General features: G+C 35.4%; 1 protein-coding gene across 2 annotated transcripts in view; it reads right to left on the bottom strand.

The window, feature by feature from the left end:
- Positions 1 to 23,093, bottom strand: part of LOC138698312 (alpha-tocopherol transfer protein-like) — a 95,337-nt gene extending 72,244 nt beyond the window's left edge. For both annotated transcript variants that reach the window (XR_011331826.1, XM_069824135.1), the window contains exon 1: positions 22,983 to 23,093. The gene's annotated coding sequence lies outside the window, so the exon portion shown is untranslated. The remainder of the gene's footprint in view (positions 1 to 22,982) is intronic.
- Between the last annotated feature and the right edge of the window lie 3,576 nt (positions 23,094 to 26,669).

Below are 26,669 nucleotides of genomic sequence, written 5' to 3'. Positions count from 1 at the left end.
AGGAGTTCGAAATTATACCTGGTAAGGTTTATCTTGTCTCAGTAACAATAAAACCAAGTCCCTTCAAATGAGGGTGGAGATTATAAAAGGGTTGTAAATTTTCAGGATTCCTTTCAAAATCTTTTTATTGTACAGGCTACCGGAACTCAGTTTCTTGAAAGACAAGCTCAGTGACGGAACTATACAGTACGAAGAGAGATATTTTGTTACTTTATTTTGCGCTACAGAATGTATCAACTAGTCCCTTCCGCCACTGGCATCGCTTCACTCCCCCCCCCCATCGCAATAACAACACAGACGAAGTAAGACATATCTCCTTTCTCTCTCTTTTCACAGTGAGACAAGATTCATCACACAGACTTTAGTAAGAATTTGTTAGTTTTATGTCTGGCGCAAAATGACTGTTGACCTAGGTTTCCAAGCTTTCGAGATCAGATGAGTCACTTACAGTTTGCGGTTAGTGGATAACTTTTTGCAATACTTGAAAAACGTAAAAATAATAATAAATCAAAATTGCATTTTTAAATTTTACAATAGATTAATTAATTGAAGTAACACATGAGTTGGATACTTTGTTACTTGTTTATGTATCGGAATTTAATGTTTGAATGTTTAATAGTTATTAAGCAGTAAAATGTGACTAAAATATTATAAAAATCAGCGAGATTGTTACTGAAGAACCTGCAGGTCTAGCATGTGCATCACTTTTACAGGAAAAATCGAAGGAAATGTATGAAGTAGCTTACAATGTTTTTTGAAAGTGGTGTTTAGATAAAAGCGTTAATATTCATACCAGTGAAACTGTGTTATTGGTATATTTTCTTGAGAAATCCAAAATATATACATATATCTCTAGCAAGCTTATGGTGCGATTATTCAGTGTTACGATCAACTATCTCTGACAGCACAACATTAGCAACTTTCGACATAACTAACCTATACACAAACATACCCATAAAAGATAACTACAGATACTAGAACAAATGCTCAAAAACAAAAACAAACCACAAGAACAAATCAAAGAAATCATCCACACCACAGACATCATCACAAAACAAAACTACTTCACATACATTAACAAATATTGCACACAAACCGAAGGCCTACCCATGGGCTCACCCATTTCCAGCATACTAGCAGAAATATTCTTACACCACATAAAACAGACATACATGCTAAACAAATACAACCACAAACACGCAGACAACATCATATATTGCCACAGATACATAGATGACATACTAATATTATAAAAAGGAAACAAAAGACAGATCCGAAACCTACATCAACACATAAACAAAATACACCCAAAGATACACTACACATTAGAAATTGAAAGCAACAAATCCATAAATTTTCTAGACATCACAATAACAAAAGTAGACAACAAACACACATTCAAAGTATACAGAAAACCCACAACAACGCGAACACACATACATAACACATCCAACCACCCCACACGAGACAAACAAGCTGCATTCCGAACAATGGTACACAGACTACTCAACATACCAATGAACCAACAGGATTACAACGAAGAACTAAACACAATCAAATACATAGCACAAGAAAACGGATACAACCCCAACATGATAGACAACATAATACGTAAGACAAAACAAAACCACAAAAAACAGAAGAATACAACACAAACACAAGAACACAAAATATATATCACACTAACATACTAAAACAAAAACACATAAAATTGCAACCTCATTCAAGAAATTAAACTACAACATCGCATACAGAACAAATAACACTCTACAAAAACATCTCAACACACAAACACAAACAAATACGACCACACAGGCGTGTACAAACTCAAATGTAACACCTGCAACAACTTCTACATAGGACAGACAGGCAGATCATTTAAAAAACGTTACAAAGAACACATCACAGCCATAACAAAATTACAAAACACCTCAACATATGCAGAGCACATCACAAATGCCGACCACACCTACAGAGACATCAACACAGACATGGAAATACTGCACATCCAACCAAAAAGCCAGAAACTCAACACACTAGAACAATATGAAATATACAGATACACAAAAACACACCCCAACGATATTCTCAACACACAACTCAATTTCAAAACACATACACTCTTTGACTCTACACTACGAACGCACCCACACAGGAAACAAGAGGCGCCAAGACCAACAACGACCAGTTTGAAGATGACCGAAAAATAGGTCGAAACATGTTAACAAGGTACGTTAATATTTAACACAAGAAAGTTCTTATCATACATATTCCGAAGTGACACAGTGTTAAAAGGTGTGTAGTCAAGATGTATATATCTTTAAATTGAATCGGTTCTTAATGTTAAGAACATGTCAAATTGCACATTTCACATTACAATCAATAAATAATCAAAGCATTTGTAGATATTGGTAAAGATCCATTAATTCAAGATTTGGTTGTTAGGTTACTATTATGTTGGGTGCTACGTCATTTCCAACTCGTACTGTAAATATTTCAGACCTGTCAAATTACAAATTAGGTTTGTTTTCTTTGTTGTTCTATATTATTTCTCCATTAATATTTTTATAATGCTGGCATACAAAAAGTATAGTATGGAAGGCGTTTGTTGCATTCGTCAAAATTAGGAAACTGTATTCCTTCGTTTCCTAAAGCATTAAAGTACATTATAAACTAGCTTTAAAACATACCATGATAGCAACTTTTGTTTCATGCCGAATTTGTTAATCATTAAATCTACTTGAGCGGATGAATATTATGTAATGTTCGTATTACGTATTTCTTATTTTCAATTTCCTACGACGGTTACGAAATAAGGCCTAGTATAGGCCTAATTAGTAATATAAACAATTTATTTTCTGTAGCCAGGAAGCGTTCCTCGAGTTAAAGCCGTGTTATTGTACGTTCGCTCGGAGAAAATCCAGAGGAACGGGTTACACAACTCTACAAGCGACTAAGGAAGCAGCGTTGCAACATCTACTAGAGTACGTCACTTAAACGTCCCACTTACGATCTACTTATTTTCACTACAGTAGAGCATCGATTATCTGAATACCGATCAATCGAAACATCGGTTACCGAAAGCGTTCCAGTCGGCAAATTCAAATTTGCGCGGGCGCCATGTAGAAGTTTCGCTAGCGCTGTTTGCGAGATTTAGCGGCAGAAAAACTAGTCTCAGCTCTGAGGGGAAAAAAAATAAATAAATAACTTCTTTTGCTAAACTTTAGGCCTACTTTAATGGCCATTTTGAATTTGTCAGACTAGGCTAATCAGTTCTCTGTGTTATTTGTAAGACGTGTGTATGTACAGTTTTGTGTTTAATATCAGAGTTTCTTTATTTTCTACTGTTCTTATGACACCGGTACAAATTGTTTTCTTAAATGATTAAATGATCGGTTATCCGAAAAATCAGTTATCCGAACATCCCCGTCCCCAATTGTTTCGAGTAATCGATGCCCTACTTTATTTGTCATTCTTGTTAGCCTATTATTATTATTATTATTATTATTATTATTATTATTATTATTATTATTATTATTACTTGAAGCAAGTAAAGAGATAGGTTTGGAAGTAAATCCCGAAAAGACTAAGTATATGATTATGTCTCATGACGAGAATATTGTACGAAATGGAAATATAAAAATTGACAATTTATCTTTTAAAGAGGTGGAAAAATTCAAATACCTGTGAGCAACAGTAACAAATATAAATGATACTCGGGAGAAAATTAAACACGAAATAAATATCTGAAATGCCTGTTATTATTCGGTTGAGAAGCTTTTATCATCCAGTTTGCTGTCAAAAAATCTGAAAGTTAGTAAAACATTTATATTACCGGTTGTTCTTTATGATTTTGAAACTTGGACTCTCACTTTGAGAGAGGAATATAGGTTACGGGTGTGTGAGGATAAGGTGCTTATAAAAATGTATGGTGCTAAGAGGGACGAAGTTACAGGAGAATGGAGAAAGTTACACAACACAGAACTGCACGCATTGTATTCTTCACTTGACATAATTAGGAACATTAAATCCAGACGTTTGAGATGGGCAGGGTATGTAGCACGTATGGGCGAATCCAGAAATGCGTAGGCCTATAGAGTGTTAGTTGGGAGGTCGGAGGAAAAAAGACCTTTGGGGAGGCCGAGACGTAGATGGGAAGATAATATTAGAATGGATTTGAGGGAGGTGGGATATGATGATAGAGACTGGATTAATCTTGCACGGTCGTAGAAAGGGGGGGAAATCACGTGATAGTTAATTACTTAACGAGGCCCTTCTATTTAAGTTATTTTAAATAGTTGTATAATATTACGTAGACCTCAAATTTCTAACAGAAATTAATGTTTTCAGAAAATATCTAAGACAGCCCAGCTACTAGACTTTACAGAAGGGCGAACAGAAGCAGGTGGGGGAAACCAGAATGCGACGCAGGCAAACGGACGACAGTATCTGTGCGAAAATGTGATTCAATATTGAAAGTTCTTTCGTCACTGGAAAACGCGAACGTATTTCTGGAACGTATTATATTCACTAACTCAGTACTGCATACGCGGCCTCGGTTCTGTGTGATGGACGATTGGAAGTTTACTAGTAGAGGGGGTGGGAGTGATGTACGTTGAAAACTCAGCTACAACAAAATTTGAAGTAAAAATAAAATGATGTCCCTGTAGAAGCTTTGTGGATTGTTTCATTCTATTAATCGATTGTTATATGTGATGATGACGACGAAGATGATAGACTAATGGCAAAACGATGGTAGGAAAGATTTATCAAATAACACGTTTCCTATTTATATTATATTAAGTTCGATCCATTTTTGTTATGGGTTAAAATTAATTACCTACAGAAATCTGTCTTAATATCTAACACACGTTTCATTTCGACTTACCGAGATTCCAACAAATCTCTCCGCGAGAAAATTCGATATTTCTAGCAGTTAAAATGAAGATACACCGCCTTGTTTTGTGTTTGCTCTGTTCCATTACTAGTTCTGTGAATTATTGTTAATTTTAGTTGGTTTCAATTTGCCATTTACGAGAAATTAAACTTTCATTTGTATTGTATTTTAAATTCAGTTAGTTTGTAATTTGCTGTTCAATTCAAAATTCTTTTATATTGCTGTTTACTTAGTTTGTGATCTGTGATTTATTTTACAATTTAATTTCTATTATTGTTAATTTTAGTTAGCTTGCGATTTGCTATTTACTTCAGAAATTTATTTGTATATTTTTCATAAATTTTACTTAGCCTGTGATTTGCTATTTAAAACATTCAACTAAACTTCTGTTGTTAATTTTACTCAGTTTGAAATTTGCTATTAATTTGTATCTATTCTATTTTGTTTGTAATTACTAGGCTTCGAATTTTTGTTACGCTGAATTTATCGAGGAATATAGCCTTGTACGGAGGGAGTTCAAATGTCTGGCGCTCACTGCATAAGTGGCGGTACAGTAGACCTACGGTGAATGTAATAATATAATGGGGTATATTATGACAACACTGTAACTTAATTTTAATGGTATGCACATTCGAAACGCTTTGAACAAATATGTTTTCCACGCCATTGATTGCCATTGAATTTCAAAATTAATAATCTGATAATAAATATACAACAGAAGTTTTATACATATATACAAACAATAATTTACATCTATTTATTGAAATAACTACTATTACAATGACTATTACACTCTTACTACGTCATACTACTTTTGACCAATAAAACGGTACGAAAGGACGTATTTCAACCAATCATGGCTGATATCGCACAATTTTATCACGTCCCTAGCATTTGTTTAATTTTATCGCGTCCCTAGCATTTGTTTAATTTTATCGCGTCCCTAGCATTTGTTTAATTTTATCACGTCCCTAGCATTTGTTTAATTTTATCGCGTCCCTAGCATTTATTTCTTTGTTTGCCAACATTTGAAACTGCGCTGGTCTGGACGTCAAATATATATATATATATATATATATATAATTACAAACCACTCCAGTCGATGCACAGCAGTTTCAAATATGACTCGCATTGGCATTCAAGAACAAGAATTAATAAAAATCACTCATCATACCTATGCATCTTCTCAAATCCTATTTACAAATAAATGAAGAGTACCATTCGGAAATCCTGAATAAGTTGAATACATAATGTAGGCCTAAATCAAAGAGTTCCACTTCTATTACGCACACGTCCAATATAACATCAATTGAACCACCAACCACATTCAAATTTGAAAATTGTACATTCAATAATTATTCCTTTTAAAATTATTCATGTTTATTTTTTATGTCATCGTCGTTATTTAAAACTTTTCTAACACTTGTGTATATTAGTTAGGTTATGTTATAGCTTCTGCTATATGATATGATGGATAGTCACGTATCAGAGATTGTTTAATATTAAGATTTATTGAAAATCATCTGTCAAGTGACGTTGATTACTGGGATTCGGATAATTGAAGTGGAATGTTGCATTTTAATAAAAATGAAACTGAATCAACAAAGCCTTCTTGACTAGTAACATTGCCATCGTGTATAATAGATCGAGAACTTCTCGACGAGAAGGCATTGCTCACTGCTGCCATCTAGCATGCATCTAGCGTAATATTTGTAATGTTGAGATGGTACAATAATACATTTGAAGACAGTTGTATTTTCGTAAGTCAATTAATATTTTATTGTATTGGAGTACTTCGTTACTTCTAATCTTTATATATTTTCTTCTAATCGTGTAATAGTCAATTAAATCCCACTCGAGTTTTGATTTTTTCTAGATAAATCAAAAGGTCTAGTGAGATTACTGTTGATAAAAATATACATTCTAAGAATATATTACCATTCTTTACATAAAAATAACACAGGACAACACTTTTAAAATTTGTTTCTGTCATTTAGATCAGACTATGTAATTTTAACAAATTAATATATCTTTTATGATCTTTTACGTTTGTAGACAGCTTCTGAAATCTCTCTAATGAGTGACCAGCAATATTCAACCAGCATACTTGCATTCGACCTTCCACTGAAGTGCTTTTCAAAGGTAGATATTTCTTGATGAAATGTCTCCCCGTGTTCATCGCTTACAGCAGTGGTTCCCAACCTTTCTTGACTGACGACAACTTTACTGAACGCCCACGATATCGCGACACACTTGTTTGTTTTTATTAATAACAACCAGTGCTTTTATTCTGGAGAAAAAGATGACGGAACTCTGTGTAGAATATTTTATAGCAGACGGGTAGATAATTACTGTTCCCTGCATGGGTGTCGTTCGTTCTTAATTTCTTTTTCGTCCAACTAAGACTTTAAAGGTCTAAGTGGAAATCATTTATACATAATTTGGTTCCATGATGAAAAAAAAAAACAAAAGATGACGGAACTTTGTAACGAATTTAGGTGTTCTGCTATTAATTTCTTCAGGCATTCTTTTTCATTTGCAGCAAGTCGATTTTCAAAACTCTCAACTAATGAAAAGGGCAATAATTTACCTATTTAAAAGCCATGATGGGACCGATAAGCTAATTTGTTATTAGTGACAATCAAAATTTATTTCATGTGCCGTCTATGCTTATCCTTCGTTGTGTACTTATATCATACATATGGGCATACATGTTTCTGATGATGGCTCTATAGAGCCGAAAACGTTCAATTGATATATTATGTAACAACATATTGTAAAACCAATGAAGTTGTTAAATAAGGATAAGCATAGACGGCACATGAAATAAATTTTGATTGTCAATAATTTACCTGCTAACCGAAGACTCCCAAAAATTCAGTTGTTGGTAAAATTCTTGAATTTTATTTGTGGCTGAAATAATAGTTTCTGTTTTGTGTTGCATGCTTGTATTTAGAGTTCAGTCTCTCGAAAATTTCGACACGATATGCTAGTTTCCACACTAAAAATTATCTTCTAAAAGTTTAGCATATTCTGGCTTTTCGTCCTAAAAGAATAAGAAGCTAGTCTTGAAGCTCTACCACTCGCATCATTTATTTACCTCTAGAAAGCTACATGAGAATGATTACTTTCTAAATGTTTTTTTTTTTTTTTTTAGTTTATTTGGCACCATCTAATGCAATGATGTCAACGAGAGCGCAAGCGTGCTCATAGCCCGTATGAGCTGATCAGAGCACGTAAGGCATGCAGGTAGAAGTCGCTGGTGAACACAAGGGTTGTACATTGCACATTGATGAAGAAGTCGTTCAGTAAGTTTCAGGCTGACTAGACTGTTAATTTCTTGTGTAAGTGAAACATGAGGTCGGTTTGTGGAAATTATATATATATATATATATATATATAATTTGAACTGGTAATGGAAATTACGGGAAAACGGCTGGACGGATTTTAATAAATGACCCCTCATTTTGAAGCTTGGAACTCAAAGTTTTTCGGAAAAATAGTAGTTTTCAGTGAAATGTCAATTTTTAAACATAATTTTCCTATTTTCCAAAATCCATCTGTCGTCAGTTTTGAGAACTAGCTAATAGCATTCACGACCGACTTGATATACCCTTCGCTTTTTTGCAAAGGAGAAGCGAAGCGAGCATCAAATCGGCCGTGTTGCATTTCAGAATAAAACAAAACACATACTACAGTAAACAATATTACACGAAGGCCATGATCTGCAAGAATGCTGACATATTTAGAGCTCAAATAAAATTGGTTATTAAAAACTTAACTTACTAAAAATAATTTACAGGTTCGATTCTGTGGTGTGTAATTTTCTGGGTACAGCTGTGTATTGGATATTAAAAACTACAAAACTTGAGGTGGTTTGGTGACATTATTACCATTATAAATGAAATATTATTGTAGTTAATGCCATGATGTGACTATTTTTCGTTAATTATACATATTAATGCTATATTGATATGAAAGTGAAACGTTTTGGGGTTATATAAGTAGATGTAGAGAACAACTTAAATTAGATTTTGATTTATATATTTTACTGAGTGGCGGCTATATAGTATATATAGTATATGTTACTGAAAGCTATGAAACTTACGTAAGATAATAATATTATTAAAAATCAAATATTTTTATAATTATTAATGGTGAATGTAGAGTATCCAACGCCAACTGAACGAATATTTCACTTTTATCACTGCCAATGTTGCGCTATAATCGTATATGCAAGGTAGGCTATAACAAAAACCTAAACTAACCAAACCGAACTTGTCAAAGAAGCAACAAGTTATACTAAATATGTGTAAAATTGGCCTATGTCTCTATAGTGGGCGGGACATAAGTAACATTGTCCTTATTAATCAAGTCTGGTTGGGTCTTTTTCATATATTTAATGGCGGTGTGGTGTAGATATTTACATGCGTGGTTCTCTTCAGTATTGGCTCGAGAGAGAGTATCTTTCATTGTTATGGAAGCAAATAACTTTCCGAATGTCTGGTATTCTTCATTGAAAATAAATCTGAAAAATGTTTATTTTAACGTCTAATGAACTTAGTTTGCAGCATTTGCTGCACAAGCCACTAGTTTAGTTATAAAGATAAGCAGTGTCGAACGCCTGAAATTATTAGTTCATCTACAGAATGATATAATATTCAAATTAGTTTATTAGTTTGTTTTTATTGATATTAAATAGTAGTAAATGTATGTAAAGATATATTGTAGAGCTTCTTCCTCACAGCATTGTATTTATGTTTACAGAATAAAGTACAAACAAAAGTGTGTGCTGATAATGGCGTAAATTCGTTAAATGTCAATTAGGAGTTGTGTCTATAAATTGTCTGGATTTTCGTACATAAATTCTCAGTTTAAGGATGTTTCTTACTATTACGATATTGTTCTGTCCAGATATTTTGAATTACGTGAATATTTATCAGAATTCATAATAGAAAAACAGAGACAGTCCAGAACTAGTTGACTCTACATGGATCGAGGAACGTAACTTTCTCAAGGATGTATTAGAGCACCTGAACGTTTTGAATTTGAGATCGCAAGGAATGAATCAATTAATTTTTGTCGACAGATATTGTTAAAAGCTTTCGGATGAAGATGTCATTGTAGATGTCACAGATCTCACAGCACAATTTTTATAATTTCAGCGCCTTCAGCCATTGACCTCCTGTTCAACAGTGTAAAATACTGTAATGTTTTAAAAAATCTCTGGGAAGAGTTCCATAGACGATTTAAAGATATTGACCTATTCCAGCTCAAGTTGGATTTGTGTCGGCAAAAATCAGAAAAAAAAAAAACACCTCAGAATTACGCGAGAAGTCGGGAATTTAAATTTGTTTCTAGAAGTGTGATGATGCTCATATAAGTAATAAATGATTATGTAACAGTCAATGACAATAATTAGGCCTAGGCTAATTATAGGCCTCCTTATGTAAAACTGCTTAAGTTAAAAATGTTAAATGTTTATTATTTGTTATATCCTACTATTTTATAATTAATTGCATTTATTAGAGAGGTACATATTACAGAATATGCTTTTATTTCTTGTTCTTGTATGAGTGTAACACATTATCTATTACTTAAGAGCAGTTTAATTCATCTTGTAGTTATAGGCCAGGCATGTCAAAAATCAGACACTGTAAGTGCAGTGTATGTGCGCCGAATGCCGGTCTGTGCAGATTGCGTCATTCACGTGTTGCTCTTACCAGTTCTTAGCGGGAGGGATTACAAGGTTCTATTCTGCGCTTCTAGTATTCAATTAAATTGACATTTGGACGTTATAAACATACTTAGCAGAAGGAAAAAACACAATTATTGTCAGTGTCTATATTTGACAATAATTGTAACACAAGAAACAATAGACGTACTCAGTTACAATTTACAATGTAGTCGTTTGTAAAGAATCATTTATTTACTTGATTTGTATACAGTATTTGAAGAAAATATAAATATTGCAGTACTTTCGAAACAACGAAAAAACGAACACAATATTTCATTTTACGTTGTAGGAACTGCTTATTTCAAAGTAATACTCTTTCATTGTTCCTCAAGCATTATTGGGACCATTGGTGCACAAATGCTAAGAAAGAAAATATTTTACTCCCAATTACATGCAATAGGACATTGTGAGGCTTTTACACTGGAATCATTTCCTTGCTATATATTGATATAAATTCACATTATTATTAATAAATTGGATAAATTAAGCTTGAATTTAAATTTATATATAGTTTATTTGGAAAACGTTGAGAGCAAGTATTAGCAAGTTGGGAGCGTTACTGAATTTAGTTAAAAGTGTACTTCACTTTATGTCAAGTTTAAAGATATATTAACGTAAGTATATTAAGATAATATAGTAATGTGAGGTGGAAAATTCGCCATTATGTATTATTTTTCCAGCAGAAAATTTCTCCGCCTTGCAAATAGTTGCTTTCTTCCTTCCCTTACAACCTCAAGAGCCTCACATGTATTCCTCACTATATTCTTATCACTTGTCAGCTTATCAAATACAAGTTGTAAGTCGTCTAACCATTGCTGGCTGTGTTAGTACAGACTCCAAAACATCATTGTCATGTTTGTCTTGCCGTGAAAATACTAATTAAGAAATAAGAGCTGGCGAATATCGTATTTTGAGAACTTTACTAATCTGATTTAAATTCTCACGTCACTATTAGGTCCACATGATATGATGAAAGCCTTTCATTTTAAAATAATTACTGTTGGCTGAGGAAAACATCATAACAGTTATGTTATATGATTCGTGATTTCTCTTCTTCGTTATATCTGTGGACTCCTCACTTTATTTTCCATAACGCACTCACAATCACAGCTCAATGAGCACCCGTACTGATCTGTGTTACTGAAACAAAAGCTGATCTGCTACTATAGGTACTGTACAGCCCTGTCGCGTTCCCCTCCAAGCCGATTCGCTCCCTCCAGGTAGGGGAATAGGAACTGCACGATGCACAGAGACCAGTGCACAATGTGCGCGATTGCACAATTTGCAGGGTTTTGACATGCCTATGATAGGCCAATATAGTTCATTTTGCTCACCCCTTTTTGTTCACCGCTACTGCTTGTAGAACAGATTCATTGGAATCCGAGAGCGCTAGCATCTTTCGCGTGCTCTGACCTTGACATCCCCGATCTAATGATTTGACAAAACATTTCCACATATAAAATACTCGGGATTTTGTTTATATCCATCTCCACGCCACGTGAAACCATATTGCAAGTATTCATCGCTATATTTACGAAACGTAGTAGGTTTTTGTGAAACTTGAAAGGAATTTTCGCTCACATTATTTGAATTAGCACTGCTATCATCTAACCCAGAACTTGATTCAGATTATCTTTTTCGAATTATAAATTTGTCCATAATAAAATCTAATTTTAACAAAATAGTAGTACTATCATCGCTCACGGTACACACTGAAACTGACCAATATGTTCTGTTTATTAGTAAGTGAGGAAGAGTAAACAAATTAATGTTTAGGTGAGGGGGCTGACTGATCAGTCATACAGAATAGCTGTACGTAACGATCCCAACAATAGGTTTTTTTTTCTCTTCTCTCCTTCCTTCCACCTGAAGACGAAGGGAGAACCACCCTTCGAAACGTTGTGTCTTAATTTTTTGATTATGACAACCAGCAATGGAAAAAGTCCGAACCCCTCACCTAAACATTAACAATCCACCATTGCTTTCCAACCCCTCATTTAGATCAACAGTAAACAAATTACTATGTTCTGTTTCATTCGAATTATTGCCAGTCAGAAAAATTAAACAGAGCATTGTTGCAGGTGTTCACGTTTCATTGGTAAAGTCTGTCTAAAAATAAAATGTACTATATCAAAGACTTCTTTGTAAATGAAAATGCGTTGTAAAGAGACTTCCTGGATGGAATAATATTTATTTTTCATTCCGAAATTTCGCGACACACTCCATGGGACTGCGGGACATACCAGTGTGAGAAGTCCAGTTGGCTGTCAAGAAAGTGTAGCAATGTTGCCAATTCAGCAGTTTTTCCGCTAGATCTAGCGTTTTTCAGTGTTATTTTAGCGGATAAAATTTATGAAATTTCTATTGTTGATATAGGGATTTAGCGGGTTTTTTTAGCACTCACAGCGACAAAATAATCTAATTTTACATTGGCAATATAGCAATTTAGCGGTTTCTGCACGGTTTCATAGCGGATTTTTAAGAACCGAGTTGGCAACACTGATAGTGTAGCTACTTTCAGTGACATGTTGCATCCCATAAGATGGAAGTAATGCAACATTTCACTAACATTAAATAACTTTTTATTTTGGAGAAACAGTACGTGCTAGATAACTAACCGCAGATTCGTTTTTGCGACCAAAAAATACCGTATGTTTATAGAAAGGATAAATTTCATCAGTGGCGGCTCCTGCATATTTCTTAAGAGGAGGAAAGAAGTTAACAGCGCAAAATGACACCTTCTTGAGAGAATCATGCTACAAATTAGCCTACATGCATACATGTAAGACCAGGTAGTGTTAGGGTTGGCCTTCCCTTTTGTATAGCAATAATCTGTTTTTCTAAACTGAGTTTCCTAAATTGTCCAAAATATAATATGTTTTCACTTACATTCGTTGTTGAATAATTGCACAAATTAACAATTACAAGGAAATTCACACCTCGCAGCATTTTTCACGCACAATAAGGCATCAGACGTATTGGAAGAGACCAGCTACTAACACGTAATCGGAACCGTTTTACGGAAATGGGAATGAGAAATAATCTGTTAGGAAAGCGAGAACACTGCACCCACCCACGTGGTCTGTGTTGCCACACATTTTACAAGTTCAGTATCACATGCTTTTGAAGAATGTCAGTTCTTGTAAAGTCATACTACCATTATTGTTCAAAGCTGCCGGTGCCCGATTAATTTTTTTTATGTTAAGAATAATGTAGTTTGCAGTACTTTCAATTTCAAATATATTTGTACGAAACTGACAACTTGCCTGTTGTCCTGTCTAGTAGAGAATGCATGGAAGTGAATTTCAGGAGCCAAAAACATCTGCGATACTAACGTAGAACTACTTTCTCTTTGTTTTATATAAATCCAACTTCAACTTTCAGATATCCTCGAAAGTTTCAAACCATGAATAGTAGCTTATATAAAGTGCAATGAATAATATATTTTGATTTATAATTTTAAGATTTTATATGGTATCTTTCATAGCTTTGCGTTAAAATTGTTTTTATTGTGTCTCCTCCTAGAGGTGTTACAGTCTGGTTGAATGCAGCATCGTTAGATGACAGAGGTAGCGAGCTTGCTGCAAGACCAGTCGGTTTCTATTTCCCGCCCATGCGCTGATTCAGAGGATGATCTCCTCCCTATCCTTTCATTTACTTGCTTTAGAACTCTGCTTCTTTCTCTGGCCGCTAGCGCGCTGTTGTCTATGTGTGTTAACTGCAGGAAAGGAGGAATGGATTGGCTTTCCTCCACACAAACGATCTCGCATCCTTCTCACAGTTTTCTAGCAGCACATGAGTGCGCGTCGTTTAAAACTCGTTCAACCGAGGTTTTATTATAGCTGTGAACTTAAAAATTTATCGAATCTTCCTTGAATTTCAAGGCATATATTTAATTTGTTATTTACTTTCAAAAGAAGAAAAATGTGAGGAGGACGTTCCTCCCTTCCCTCCCCCGAGGAACCGCCACTGAATTTCATGTTGTACATCAGGCTCCGTCAGGTCGACTCAAGATCGCGATAGGGCGTACAGGCTTGCTTACGGCTTCCACTGCGGGCAGTACAGTTGTACACTGTAGTCTATCAGTGGTTGAATCTAACGAATTCGCTTGGGGGCACCGGTGCACTGCATGTGCTAAAAACATGAACCTTAGCAATGTAATGGATATTGTTGTGCGAACAATTAATTTCATAAGGTCTAAAGGACTTAATCACATGGAGTTCAGGGCACTACTTGATGATATTAACAGTGAGTGAAGGAATTTTCTCTACCATACCGAGGTAAGGTGGTTAAGTCGAGTAAAAGTTTTGGAACGTTTTCTCCCACTTAGGAATGAAATTGCCTTATTTATGAATGTACACGGGAAACCTGTTGGAAGCCTTGGACATGGAAGAATATATAAGAATAATGCAACAATTGTGCGAAGATTTCGAACGTAGTTATCAGGAAATTAGAAAAATTGAACAACAATTTAAGATATTTGCAACCTTTTTCAGTGAGTGTCCTGGATATTCCTGCTGAAGTACAATTAGAAATACTTGATTTTCAAAGCGATATTGAGCTAAAAGACAAGTATCAAAACAGAAAAAGTATTAACCATTTCTATACTTGTTTTCCACAAGAAAGGTTTCTTAAACCGCACAATCTCGCTACAAGAACGTTGTGCATGTTCGAGACAACCTACGTATGCGAAACACTGTTTTCTTTAATGAAGTTTACAAAGTCACGCCACAGAAGCCAATTAAGTGTTGAACACTTGAAAACATGTTTGCGATTGGGTGGTACTAAAACAATAGCTCCACGAATTGAAAAGCTGCTTACTAACAAAAAAACTGCAAAAATCGCCGCGGATCTCTGATGTATAAGAAAAAGTACTATTATTAGAGAATTGTATTTGAATAACAACATTTGTACTGTTGTTTTATTTTGTTAATTGAACTGTATAGCAATGAGAAGAAGACAAACAGTGAACAGTTTTGTTTCGTAGTATGTTAATCTCTATAAAAGCGTCTATTTTGTTTTGTTTCATTGTTGTGCAAACATGCAAAAATTTATTTCGTATATAGTTAACTGTACCAAATTGTATAGAGTACTGTTTTCAGTATAGTGCAATTAACAGTGAAAGTGTGCTTCAATTAAAAGCCGAAATTAATTTATGTTCTTATCACAAATTTGGTTCACATAGGCCTACAAGTTCTTAGCTCCGCCACTGTGGAAGCAGCTACCCTTGCCCGCAGCCGTACGTCAGACCTTGAGGGTTTGTACGTACTGTCTTCCTCCGACGAGTTTAGTGCTGGGATCTGAGGTATTCTTGCCATCGGTGCGGGGAGGGGGAATTGCAGGTAGATTCTTTTGTTGCTACAGCTAAACCGAGCCGAGCGGAGTGGGAAGTATTAATCGTCCAAAAATATGCAGTCTTCAGTTTGTAGTAGTGTGTGAATATTTCATATACATATTGTTTACCTAGGCCTATGTGATTTTGTTATAAATATATTAAATATATTGTTGCAATTTTTGCTCAAACATCTCCCTGATGTTAACTATGTTAATATTATTTGAATTACTCATATTAAATATTTCGCTGTTACAATCATTTTTAAGGAAACATGCTGTGGAAAATGGGTCAACGAGACGAGTAGATATTTTAGCGTACAATGCTGACACTAAACAGGACTCCACGATACATTTTGAAGTAGAATCTCATCAGTCAGCCGAGGTCCACCTTGAAAAGAAGTCGATCTATGAGCCTACAGTCAACTATTTCAAGCTGAAATATGCCTTAATTCACATTGAGGTATTCGGCTTGCTCATAGGTGCTCGAGGGACTATAACAGCTTTCTTCGAAGAATTTCGACGGTAGTTTGCTCTGTCAACATCTCTGAGGGATGACATTGTGATAATTGTGTTAAAAAATCCTGCCAAATCCTAATTAATCACATGGTGCCACATTAATAGCAATGTAATTCTTCACGCCCTTTTCTTTGTTTCCCTTTTTTTAAACTTAATATCTATGTTTACATATGTATAATTTTTTTTTTGAGGATATACTGGGTCCGTAAGGGCTACCCTCAATGGGGGGGCAGTTTATTATTATTATTTATATTTATATTTTTTGAATTGATTACTTTACAAATTTAATTCAATTCTACTAATCGCTAAATTTTATAGTACGGTATGATTCTTCTTTTCATTTATATTATTGTAGTTTTATTATGATTTTTATGTTTATTTATTTTATTGTGTTTGTATTTCTGATGGTGTGATGGCCTTAACTTCACCAGAATAAATAAATAATAGACTAAATAAATAAATAAATAAATAAATAAATAAATAAATAAAATGTTCTACAATACTTTCCTTCTCTGAACACGTAAGTACGAATGGTTATATCTCTATCTCGCCAAAAATACGTTAGAAAACTAATAGGCATACTGCTCTCGTAAATTGGGCGAATGTTTTCAGTATGATTGTACTTCCTTCCAGACCGGCGATGTCACTGTTCCCTCCCACTCCAGTACCGCGCTAGACTAGTCAGAACCGCATTCCTCTCAGCCCTAAACTCCTCAGAGAATGACAGTACGCACGAGAGTGTAGTATCAAATACTGTAGATACTAATACCGGAAAGCTGGCTCTCATATGTGCGACATCGACTAACAGCGCTCCAAGCGGAAGGGTTTGAATAAGTTGACGAGAGGATCGGCCGTGCGGGAGGAGATCGAAACATTTCTTGTGTTTCCTGCAGCGGGCTAGAAGTAAGAATAGTTGCCTGTCTAAGAAGCTGTTATGGAGTGTAAAGCAGGCGTTGTTTGTGCAGTGTTTCATTGTAAGAATTATACTTGGCAACGAGGAGCGGTGTCTTTTTTCAGATTCCCTCGCGACAGAAATATGTAAGTTTAATCCTTTTGTATACGTACTGTACGGTATTTAATGTTTGGTAGTCTTTCTTGTATTCTCTAATATTTAATTTAAATTACAGAAGGCAGGCAGTAACCATACAAAAAAGCTGTGAAAAACAGAATTGATGTTATTTCTAACTTGTGATTGTTGTAAGTTAGGCTCTACATGTTTCTACCAGGGTTGTTAACTTCACAAATTTGTCACCAAGTTACTGGTAATACAGTTAATACAAAGCTCATAATTATGTCAAAAATTAATTATAGTGTATATTCCCTCACAGTTGTGCTCAGTGGGTTCAAAAATGCAGTAGGTCAGATCTAGATGAGGTGTTTAAGAAAGGAGGATCTGAACGCTTATACAAGTCTCATCGTATCTGCGCCAAACACTTTCAGCAGTCAGACTTCCGAAACTCGAATCTACATAGTCAAGGGTAAGCGGTCTGTTGTAAAAATAAAAACAAAATAAAAATCATTATAAACTCTTACTATACATAGGCCTATATGTAATATAATTCTTTAGGTTGAAGAAAAATGCTGTTCCTTCCCTTTGTCTATCTGCGCCAGGAGAAATAGACAAAACAAAGAGGCGCAGTCCGAAGAAACGGTTCACAGAAAGTGTATCGTTACCAGAGGATACACCGCTTTGTCTGGAACTACCTGAAATAGATTCTAACAAAAGTAAGATATAGTAGTACCTGTTCTAATATAACCTATGCATTCTACAAAGTCACAAACATTTAAGTAAGCCCTGATTGTTGTATTTTTATTTTCCTGGCCCTAATATCGTAATTGTTATTTGCTAGCAAATATGATTACAATATAAAATGTTTCGAAATATAATATTGTAAGCCTTATAAAGCACAAAATTTATCTTGTTACAGATAACTTGGAGAATGCTAGAACTCCTAAAAGAGAAAAAATTTCGTCTGAGAAAAAAATACAATTTCTTACTAACAAACTAAGGAATGCACAGAATATTATGTCAAAACAAAGGAAACTCATTCAAACCCTAAGAGCTGACGTACAAAAATTGAAAAAATCTCATTCGTCTTTAGAATGTGTTCAATCGCTGGTAGAAGATTCATTTCTTAAATCTCAGTTGAAGCTAAGAAAAAGAAAACCTATGGGAAGGCGATATACAGAGTACGACAAAAATTTCGCACTGGCATTGCATTATGCTTCACCGTATGCATATCGATACTTGAGGACTTTCTGTCTGCCGACTATTCGCTCCTTACGTAATTGGCTGCAACAATTGGGTGTTGGTCCAGGTTTCAATGAGACAATAATGCAACTTCTTAAGATAAAATCGAGAAGTCTGACACCAGCTCAGAGAGTTGTTTCCATTGTACTTGACGAGATATCTTTGAAACAAAGTTTCTCGTATGATGCAAAATCCGATTTATTCGATGGCTTTGTAGAATTTGGACCGTACGAGAGTCAAAATCAAACAAAAAGTGAAGAATTGAAACCCGCAAATCAGGCTTTAGTATTTGTGATTAGGGGCTTGCAAACCAACTACAAGCAGATAATAGGATATTTCCTATCTAATAATTCCACGTCCGGTGATGTTCTAAAGGATCTTCTTTCCGAAGCCATCCGCGAGATTAGGAAATGTGGCTATTTTCCTAAAGTAGTCGTTAGTGACCAGGCAGCCAGTAATATTAGAATGAGGAATTTATTGGGATGCGAGGTTGATAAACCATTTATTAAAATAGATGGAGAAATTGTGTACTTCTTCCATGACACACCACATCTCCTAAAGTCAGTACGAAACAACTTTAAGCGGCACGACCTTTCGTACAAAGATGAGGTATACAAGTGGCAACATGTTGTTGAACTGTATAATAAGGATAAAGATATGAATCCTCGATTATGCCCAAAATTGAGACAAAAACATACAGAACTTCCACCTTTCTCGCCCATGAGTGTTTGTCTGGCTGCACAGGTCCTAAGTCATTCAGTCAGCAAGGCCATAAAAACTCATGTGTCGTTTCAGTCACTACCTGAAGCTCTTAAAACAGCTGAGTTTATAGAGCTAGTGGATCGTGGATTTGACTGTTTTAATTCATCGACCATGAACGATGCTAAATCCTCACGCAGGGCTTTACAAACTACTTCTTGTCATTGGACGACTCTACAAGAACTGGAAAGTCTGTTTTCAAAACTGAAAATTCTGAGCGAAAAAAAGACAAACCCTCCTTGCTTAAAGGGTTGGATACAAAATATAATAGCGCTACGTCACTTGTGGAAAAATCTGGAACAAAATTTTAACTTTCGGTTCCTGCTTACAAGACGTATAACACAAGACTGTATTGAAAATATTTTCTCTGTCGTGCGTTCTAAGGGTGGTAGTAACATTACCCCTGACAGCTGTAAATTCAAGTCCGCCGTCAGAGGAATTATGAGCTGCCAGCTCTTAACACCTTCAGAGAAAGGCAACTGTGAAATTGAAGTTAGTGATTTTTTAGTTACGACGAAGGAGATTGAAGAAAGTTCATTTAGAATCTGCAGTGATTATCCAGCAACAGAAAACAGTTTTGTAGAAACCGCTGAGCTTGAAGAGGACAATCTTGATCAGTGTATGATTCCAGATAATGCACTAACATAATATGTGACAGGGTGGGCTTGTAGCAGAATACCACATGAGACATGCAAACTGGAACTAGCTAGTTTCAAATCTGAAAACTTGACAGACATTTATCAGCATATTGCAAATAAAAAGTATGACAGTGCTAATTTTCTAATTCCCACAAGTTATTCAGTTTCTTTATCTAAAATTATTCGATCAACATTTCACACGCACTTCAGAAAAATTCTTTTATCACGCAGACAAGGTGTAAAAACCAAGTTAATGGCCCTTATTTTTGAACAAATAGATCAAACTAATTCAGTATGTAAAGATTGTAATTTTCGTTAATAAGTTCCTTAACGTCATGATCAATTGTTTTGTAAAAAATGAATGTGACAGAAAAAGTTGTACAACAGTGACTGGAAAAAAGAAGAGAAAGGCTAAAAAAGTAATGCATCAGTAACCTGGAGAATAGAGAGCTAATGGGACAATTAAGCAGTATGTACTGTAGCTTTAATGTTGTTTTTCACCAATGTGATATCTCTTTTAAAACATCTTATACTATTATTATTAGTATCATAATGTTCGTTCAATAGTTATGACAATTAAATTAACGAGAATGTAAATCTGACCGTTCTGTAATGATTTCTTTAGCTCTCATGTAATACTATATAGGCCTACCACAATTCCTCCCAACCCCTCCTAGATATATACGCAATCAAATACTGTAGAGAGCTTCGTACGGTGTTTGAAGCAATACATATTGGAAGCATTGTTCAAACCAAGCCGCTAGACAGCGCTAGTGTTCTCGTGTCGCCTTCCGACACCATGTTAATCGCGTTGCTTTCCGGTATTAGCTCTCTACAGTATTTGGTAGTATCTTGACGCTCCCTGTTGTACAGTGTAACCATTTCCAAATTCCGAAATAACTGCGGTGTAGATATTGTCTCCTGGTGCACCTTCTGTATGACTGAGCGGCATCACAATGAACTTATCGACATACAATCATACGTAACAACGTGCGCTTCTACATAACCAAGTCAGTAGAGGTCTTGGACAAGTATCAAAACATGCTTGCGCCTGACGTCATTAATGTACCAGGAGAAACTACTCCATCCAATACACGTAGCTCTTGTGACAAAAATGCAAAGCCTGGTATTACAATCTTGTTATTTTATTTATATTCCATGCCCAAACACCAGTGCTGCTCATCGGAGTGACTACTACCGCGGAGGAATCGGAAATTACGAATAAAGCTCTCTACCGGTGATCTCCGGTACTACCGTAGGTGGAACAGGGGACATACGGAGGGTTTGCGGGGGTTCGGAGCGAAGCTACAGTTAGCTCAAGGACGACCGGAGCGTATGGACTGACTGTAGTTGTGAGTGGAATAAAATGGCACCAAATCGGATATCCGTCTCATGGAAATTTTTTAATTTAGTTGAAGGTAATAATAAAGTCGCACACTGTAAACTTTGTGGGCGAATTTACTCTAAGGGTGGTGGAACTTCGAATTTGTTAGACCATTTGAAGCGATCGCACAATCGCGAACTTGATGAAAACAATTACGCAAAACATTTGATACGATTTATTTTTAAATTGTTTTAGTGCTATTGTTCCCATAGGCTCACAGTCTATGAAAAAGTTTTGAAATTTCTCTAAAACGTAACTTTCGAGGCGATAAAAAACACATGAAATATTTACAAGACGACTTGAGTTATATTTTGCTGTTTAGACAACTTGAGTTATATTTTACTGTTTGGGTTAAAATATTTCTGAATGAAACTAAAGAAACATGTGGTAATAATATAATTACAATTATCCTGAAGCTGATATCCACTTATATTTTTATTACAGAGCAAGAGTGGCGCGTTTTAGAAGAGGCAGTTCAAATGCTGTCACCCTTTAACACAATAATCATAATCCTGTCCGGTGAAGAATCTGAATAAATTATGTTGGACAGTAAACTTTATCCCATTGATAGCCCACGTTTCTTTTGTTTCATTCTGAAGCTCCCATAATATATTTTACGTTAACTAAACCGATTAGAATAATAATTGACAAACCCTGTTTGCGATTAAACGAGAGTTTCTAGGAGAACTAAAGTGTAAATGTTTACATTAGCTACTGAAATAATTGACAAACCCTGTTTGCGATTAAACGAGAGTTTCTAGGAGAACTAAAGTGTAAATGTTTACATTAGCTACTGAAATAATTGACAAACCCTGTTTGCGATTAAACGAGAGTTTCTAGGAGAACTAAAGTGTAAATGTTTACATTAGCTACTGAAAGCTTTACTTCCGCGTTAGTTTTGCAGTTAGATTTAATGTTATTAATTTGATCAATGACATAAAACTAATACGGCTTTCCACATATACTATGAATTTCAAAACTAGAAAAAAAATCTGTCAGCTAACGTAGCACTTCAAAAAAAAAAAGAGCCGAAGAAAGAGAGATAGATTGACATAAAAGGGAGAATAAACAACAAATTACAACTTATTTTAAAAGACACGCGGACGTCAGCGGACTCGAATCACTACCTGATCCGATTAAAGGAATGCTCAGCGGAAAGAGTATGTCTGCGCCACAGCACATACAACCTGCAACCTGTGTGGCATCAATCGGAGGTAACCGGAGGTCTCCGATTGAAAGCGCGCAAACAACCGCTCCGGAGAAAACCTAATCATAAGCAGCACTACCAAACACTGTATCTGTGTAATGGAAAGTAAACCACCACCACCACCACCACCACCACCACCACCACCATCACACTTAATAAGCAGGAAAGTTGACTGAATCTCTAAGAATGTAATGTGAATGTAAAATCTTTTCTTTTGAGGTCACGGAATGTTACAACTTCCACTTGTAGTCATACATACCTTCTCTTCCTCAACTTGTCTCTTCAAGGCAGCACTCAGAACTGACTTGGCGAATAGTTGCTCTGGAGTACAAACAACACGTGACCAAAACCGGTTATACTGTTGCACTTCTATGGTCATGGCCGGATTAACAATTCATAACTTTATTACATTATACAATTTATTTAGTAATTACTACATTTACTTGTTTACGTTTCACCAAGGCCCATTGCATCATTAAAACTGTCCTTCACATATTAGGCAGTCACTTCAATCTTTAAATTAAGAATGGCGAGTTTATCAGTCTGTTGTCAAGAAGATAGTCGCTTTCCATGCAGAACTTCTTTATTTAAAACATATTGAAGATGGTGAGTCTGTGATAGAATATTATAGAAATATACAGAGTAGAGGGGTATAAGTACATTATTTTTAAGTTTTTTAAGGTATAAATAACAAAAATGTGAAACTATTTTGGTCTCCGAAGGAGGATTTGGCCTAAAAACAATAATTTGCTTTTAATATACGGGAGACGCCGATTCCCTCCCATAAATGAGCTTCCGATTTCCTCCCCATAAAGGGTACAGCCCTATTCCCTCCCAATTTTTTGTTGTTTGAATTCAGTGTAGTCCGATTCCCTCCATGCCTTAACCAGACACACAATTTTTCCCCATGCTTTACACAGATTTCGGACTATCAAGGATGTAACTCAAATAACCCATCCATACCCTTGGAGTGTTCAATCTTCTACATAAAAAACATTGGGAAGGGCTTTGCAGGACATGGCATTGCAATATTGCGAAATATTGATCTGTTCGTTATCTAATTGTTCACTTTTGTTTTTTAATTAGTTAATGTTTCGTTTATAAGCCTTTGTAGTTGTACCTGGGTGGATAACGGCAGAATTTATTTTAATTTTGGTGTCTGTGTGTACTTAGCATAGGCCTACTACTGTACATCTAAAAACACAGAAATGTTGGGGTGTAACGTGTAAAAGCAGCTGTAAAATTTTGCGTGGAAACTTTCACTATTTATGTGTATAAAGAATGTGCAAATGTTGTTGGAAATAGTCGAGAACACTGTTATGAACCACTGTTTTCTACATTTTTCTTAGTTAATTCTACATGAAAACATTACGATGTTTTTAGATTCACTAACAGATGAACTGCTTACATGGACACTAGTGTACTTAGAGCATTCATGTCCGCAACGATATGTAACCAAAAACAGATAGACCATTATACCCATCGCACGATACAGGAATTTGTGGAAACAGACAGTTATTCGAAACGATTTCTTGCGGACAGTAGTGTACACTGGCTGTAAAAGAAATATGACCTCCAATTTTCTGATCGTATAAGCCAACTTTCTAACCACGGGATAAGTCAGAACCAAAGACATAACAAATTGACAAACATTTAAATTAGTTCAGCTAGTTCTCAAAAGGTTACCATATTATTGGAACGGGTGGAAGAAGAGTTTTTTGGGAAAAATGTCTGTGTAGATTAAGTATAAATTCTCATGATTGACAGTATAAGCGGTTTTCCGCTAAATCTCGTGTTTTTTTTTTTTTAGTCATTAGAGATTGCTGAAATTTTTAATTTTATAATGCGGGATATTTATGTACTATTGGCGACACTGACCGTTATCTTCGCCATCTATTCACGGAAGTAATAACTATACAACCCACACTTACACGAACAAATTATCGATCACTATCGATTAGTGGGCTGATTACCTAATTGTGCTTTCTGAGGTTTTCCTCAATCGCAAGACGAATGTCAAGTAATCTATGGCGAATCCTCGGCCTCATCTCGTCAATTGCCAATTCGCTATCACAAATTTCATCGACGCTAAATAGAACCTAACCTAGTAGTTGATTGAATGTCATAAAATAACTAATGAAAAAAATTAACGTCCCAGCAGCGGCTTACATAATTCCAACAGCGTCTGTCAGTAATTCTGTACTATCATCCTGCTTTTTCGCTCGTTTTGAAGCCCTGTCTCATCTTGCATATTCACTGGTACGTTCCGTTGTTTTTATTATAGTGAATATCACCAGGTTTCCACAAGACAGGGCATAATTTATGAGGTCCAGTCTACTTCAGACCACTCCATGCTTGGGGTGTGCGCGCTTCACGAGACAAACGGCAACGAACCCGTCCACACTGCGGCAACGAATCCTTTTGTGTTCGCGAGAAAAACCGACAAGAAACGGATCGCTGCGCGGCATTTGAGGTGTGCACGTTCTGGCCGCAGCGCGTGCTTGAAATCGCGTACAAACGAGCGAACGAGGCCTCGAATTCTGTTTGACCCTTGTTGCATTACTGCCTCATCGCGCCCGTGTATTCCCGGCCTGAAACAGCAGTGGGTTTAGCTGGGAACCGATAATAATTATGGTCAATTATGAGAATAATTTATGCTTAATCTACTTAATCATTTTCTCAAACACATTTTTAACCCAACTAATAATGGTGATATCTATTGAGAATTAGCGGAATTCTTTCAAAGTTTGTCAGTCTTTTATGTCTTTGGTTCTGGCTTATCACATGGTTGGAAAGTTCGTTTACACGATCAGAAAATCGTAGCTCAGATATCTTTAAATGTTAGAGTACAAAAGGTACGATTTTTTTCCACTGCTGTCATATTACTCTTCCCTGTGCACATAACAGTTGTCGCGGTAGAGATTTTTTTTTTTCCTTCAATGCTGATGCTTCGTCATCAAGAGATGGTGAGCGTCTTTCCTCGAGTACTTCAATCAGGTCTTCTGGTGTGATACCCTGGTCAGGTACCCCATCAACTTCTACTGACAAATTACTTAGGTATTCTTCAATAATCTCTCTCGATACAGCATCCGCTCCGTCTAATGCTGAGGTTATCAGTCTGACATGAAATGTTCTAGTCAAGTCATCTCCTGGCAAGTTCTTTTGAAATGTTTCCTCCGTTCTTTTCTTCTATTCCGGTCCAGATAGGATTTCTTGAGACATTTCTCTAATTTCTCTGATGAATAATTCATGGAATTGCATTTTCCAGGAACCTTTGCATGAGTTCTGAGCATTTTCTGACTACTTCCTTAAAAAAAAAAAGTTTGGCACAATGTTACCCAACCAGCATATTAACTGAATTTTTTTTTTCAAATACAATAAATCTCATGTATTAGGTAATAATAATGATCAAAACTGCATTTTACAATTATTTCATTACATAAATATACTTACCTCAAATCTGAAAGATGAAATATTTCTGTTAAAATGATCTTAGTATTTCGCAAAAAAAGCTTAACAAATCTTCCCTCCAATATCTACAACTTTCAAACACCCATTGAGGCTACAATATCTACAAGTGATACCTAACTGCACACGAGTCATCATCAAATCGTGAGCGAATGAGCTATTCCATCTCAAATCGACCGAAATATAGAGAAAATTGACCTTATAATTTCTAAATACAATGAAACTTTTTTGTACGTAGAGAACTGTGATACAATGCTTTGTGCAAAGTTTGAGGCATCAGAACTTCATAGCGTTTAAATTAAAAATATTTAAATTTATCGTATTTTCATAAAATTAGCAAATTTAAACTGTTGTAGCTCCGAAACCCTTTCACCTAAAGATCAAAATCATTGTTTTTTTTTATGCTGAGAAATTGAAGTTCATATTGACATATAAACAGATTTTCTTACTTTTTATGCAAATGGAGAAATTTAGATTT

The sequence above is a fragment of the Periplaneta americana genome, chromosome 4 (assembly GCF_040183065.1).
Source record: "Periplaneta americana isolate PAMFEO1 chromosome 4, P.americana_PAMFEO1_priV1, whole genome shotgun sequence".
In the NCBI taxonomy this organism is placed as follows: domain Eukaryota; kingdom Metazoa; phylum Arthropoda; class Insecta; order Blattodea; family Blattidae; genus Periplaneta; species Periplaneta americana.
Note: the sequence above shows the minus strand (reverse complement) of the source record. Positions and strands in the feature narration are given on the sequence as shown.